The sequence below is a fragment of the Lotus japonicus genome, chromosome 3, assembly GCF_012489685.1.
Source record: "Lotus japonicus ecotype B-129 chromosome 3, LjGifu_v1.2".
Lineage (NCBI taxonomy): Eukaryota > Viridiplantae > Streptophyta > Magnoliopsida > Fabales > Fabaceae > Lotus > Lotus japonicus.
In genome coordinates, this window is record NC_080043.1 from 60961969 (window position 1) to 60965936 (window position 3968).

General features: G+C 44.2%; 1 non-coding gene across 1 annotated transcript; it reads right to left on the minus strand.

The window, feature by feature from the left end:
• Window positions 1-671: 671 nt before the first annotated feature.
• LOC130709580 (small nucleolar RNA R71) lies at window positions 672-778 on the minus strand. The gene has a single exon (XR_009010057.1). It is a non-coding gene; the product is annotated as a small nucleolar RNA R71 (small nucleolar RNA).
• Window positions 779-3968: the final 3190 nt, after the last annotated feature.

A 3968-nucleotide genomic window follows, 5' to 3' on the forward strand; every position in this document is an offset into this window, starting at 1 on the left:
GGATTGTTTGTGGTTTTCGGTTTAAGTTAAAGAGTTTGTCTGTTTGTTTTACTAAGCATTGCATTGAACAGGTGTTACTAACCTTTTCTCTGTTTTTGTGATTTCAGTTTATGCACAGTAGGCTTGACACGGATCCATTGCTGTTTGATCCGGAGCCTGAACGTACTCTTCGCCGTCGTCGAGCCCAACAAAGGCTTGAAGCCATGGCTGCTCAAATGACGGAAGAGGAGATGCAAGCCCACATTGAAGAAAGAGTGAATGAGGCTCTTGCTCAAAGACTTCAAGAGCAAGAATTGGAGAATGCCAATCGTTCTCTCAGAGACCTCACCTCGGCTGCCATGAGCTACGATTATCCGGGCAGCATAGTTTCCCCCGATGGCACGGGAAATTTTGAGCTGAGGCCGGCATTCATTAACTTGGTGAGCCAAAATCAGTATGGTGGAGGTGCTCTTGAAGATCCTCATGCACACATGGAGCGGTTTATCCGCAATTGCAACACCTACAGAGTTCAGAATGTTTCAGCGGACACCATCCGCTTGAGTTTATTCCCTTTTTCATTGAGGGATACTGCTGAAGAGTGGTTGAATTCACAGCCCCAAGGTAGCATTACATCTTGGGAAGACTTGGCTGAGAAGTTCACCACAAGGTTTGTTCCGAGAGCCCTCTTGAGAAAGCTCAAGAATGACATCATGACTTTTACTCAATCCACCGATGAGAATCTCTATGAAGCTTGGGAGAGGTTCAAGAAGCTCTTGAGGAGGTGTCCTCAACATAACCTTACTCAAGCTGAGCAAGTAGCAAAGTTCTATGATGGTCTCCAATATTCTTCGAGGTTTGGTTTGGATGCGGCTTCAAGTGGAGAGTTCGATGCCTTACACAAGTGGGGTATGAGTTGATTGAAAAGATGGCTATAAGAGCCATGAACTCTAGTAATGATCGCCAAGCCCGAAGAGGAGTCCTTGAGGTTGAAGCTTATGATCAACTTATGGCCTCCAACAAGCAACTCTCCAAGCAAATGAATGAGATTCAAAATCAAATGAAGACTACCAAGATTGGTGGTCGAGTTGCCAAGGTGGAGTGTGTGACTTGTGGAGGGCCACATGACAGCGAAGAATGCACAGAGACTAGACCGGAGGAGGAAGTGAAGGCTATGGGTCAAGCTCGGAATGACCCATTTTCAAATACTTACAATCCAGGATGGAGGAATCACCCTAATTTTTCTTGGAGGCAAGGTAATAATGGGCAAGGAAATGGCTTTCAAAGACAATTTCCTAGCCAAGGATTTCAAGGCCAAAGGTCAAGACAACCTCAAGAGCGAGGAGAAGGTGAAGGTAGTGGTTCCAAGAAGAGCTTAGAAGAGTTGGTGGAAACTTTCATCAACCGGACGGAGAACAATTACAAGAATCAAGAGGCGGCTATCAAGAATCTTGAGAATCAATTTGGCCAGCTGGCCAAGCAAATAGCCGAGAGACCTCAAGGTAAATTTCCTTCCGACACTATCCCCAATCCTAAGCAAGAAAATGCCTCTGTTGTAGCCACTAGAAGTGGGAGAGTGATGAGGGAATTGAAGAAGAAAACAGAGGGAGAAAAGAGAGAGGAGATAGTGGGAGGAGAAGTAGTTGTGCCTATCAAGGTGAGAGAGGAAGTTGATCTTACTCCTGAAACTAGCAAGGTTTCGTTTCCTAAAGCATTGGCTAAGAAGAGCTTAGATAAAAAGTTTTCAAAATTTGTTGATGTTTTCAAAAAGCTCCACATTAGTATTCCTTTTGCCGATGCTTTGGAACAAATGCCTATATATGCTAAGTTTATGAAGGATATTCTGCATAAGAGAAGAAGGTTGAAGGGAGTAGATGAGACGGTGTTGATGACGGAGGAATGTAGTGCCATTTTGCAGCGGAAGATGCCAAAGAAAAGAAGGGACCCCGGAAGTTTCACTATTCCGGTAGAAATTGAAGGCATGGCGGACGTGGAAGCCTTGTGTGATCTTGGAGCGAGCATCAATTTGATGCCGCTCACCATGTTTGAAAGGCTTAACCTAGGAGAGGTTACTCCAACCATGCTTTCCTTGCAAATGGCGGATCGGTCCCTCAAGACTCCATATGGGATTGTGGAGGATGTAATGGTGCGGGTGGACAAGTATGTGTTCCCCGTGGATTTTGTTGTGCTTGATATGGAGGAGGATGAGAAGATTCCTCTCATTCTTGGTCGACCTTTCTTAGCTACTGGTAGAGCTAAGATTGACGTTGACAAGGGTCACCTCATTCTCCGTGTTGGTAAGGAAAAGGTACGGTTTTCTGTGTTTAATCCTATGATTGAGACTAACCATGACAATGACTTTGTCTGTGATGTGATTAGAAGCAGGTCAAAGGTTTCAGAAGAGACCCCCAAAGTTAATGCCCAAATTGATGAGTTCCATCCGGCTCTCATCAAGCTTGTTAATGGTAACAAGTATGGGGGGTCCAAGTACGAGAACTTACATGCTCATATGGTGAAGTTTACCCAAGCTAGCACCCTTGCTAAGATTGAGGGTGTTTCAAGTGATGAAGTGAAGATTAAGCTCTTCCCTCATTCTTTGACGAGGGAGGCTAGAGCTTGGTTTGATGAGCAAGAGGACATTGCCTCATGGGAGGATTTACTCCAGAGGTTTTGTGCAAGGTTTCTTCCTTGCACTTGTGGTAAGTTAATCAATGGAAAGGAATTTCCTTCCTAATTCCATCGGAAGGAGAGTCCACCTAGGACTATAACCTAGGGCTAAATGGGAGACAACCCATTCTTTTTTTTATTATTTTCTATCTTTTAATTTTGTAGTATTTTAGGTGTTTAATTTCAAAAAAAAAAAAAAAAAAAAGTAAAAATTTTTGTGAAAAAACTGGGTTGAGCGCCTAGGCGCCAATTCATGGGCGCCTAGGCGCCAATTAGTGGCAGAGGCACTGCCTCTGTATCTGGCACGAGCGCCTGAGCGTTCCCCACGAGCGCTCGAGCGCTCCATTACGTTGTTTCTGCCAGATTTTGGGTTTTAAAACCCCAACCTTTCATTTTCCTTCTCTTAACTCCCATTCTCCCATAAAAAAACGCACCCCACTCTCTCCATACCCCATTTCCACTTCTCATTTCTCACTTGCACACACATCAGCTCTTCCTTTTGCTTCAAAGTTCTGAATTGCATCAAGTCTATTCCACTTGCACCCACTCACTCTCAAGTTAAGGTAAGTTCCATTTTCCACTTCCCTTCATCATAGTCATAAGTTTTGCAATGCATGCTTCTTTTGGGTAAGGGTGAGTGAATTTGTGCTAGTGCAAGTTGGGTTTGGGTTGTGTATGTTCTTTATTGGGTTGATTTTGTGCTTAATTAGGAAGGGGTTGTGAGTTTGTGAGGAATGGGTAGTTAGGATTTTGTGGATTAGTTTAGTTTAGCTTTTGCTTATTAGGTGTTTGATAGAAAGCCTCAATGGGTTCTCTTAGTCGATTTTTGGCAAGTGCTTGTGGTAGTCTTTCTTTCTTTGCCAAAATCACTAAGAAACTTGTTGGGTGCTCTTAGGTTGTTCTATTTTTGTTTTTGTACAAAGTTTCTCCTCTCATTTCTTTTTGAACTAACATTTCTAACGTTTGTGGCTTGTGTATGGGCTAACAACTTTGCAGATGCCTGTGAAAAGAGCAAGAACCAACACAAGAGCTGCAGCTTCTTCCTCCACCTCCCGGAGTTTTGATCGCTCCCGCTTCCTATCAGCGATTAAGGAGGAGTTTTACCGAGCTTACCTAGCACACAAGGAGTGTGTGAAGGAGCGGGGAGTTTTGTATCGGGAGGGAAGGAGAGACCTCTTGGGCATGCAAGAAGCCATGGAGATTAGGAGGTGGAAGAATTGGGTCAACCCCATTCCGTTTGCTTGTGAAGTCATGGTTAGGGAGTTCTACGCGAACACCTACTGTGACAATCAAGAGGACAGGTCCAGGCCACCGGTGAATTCATC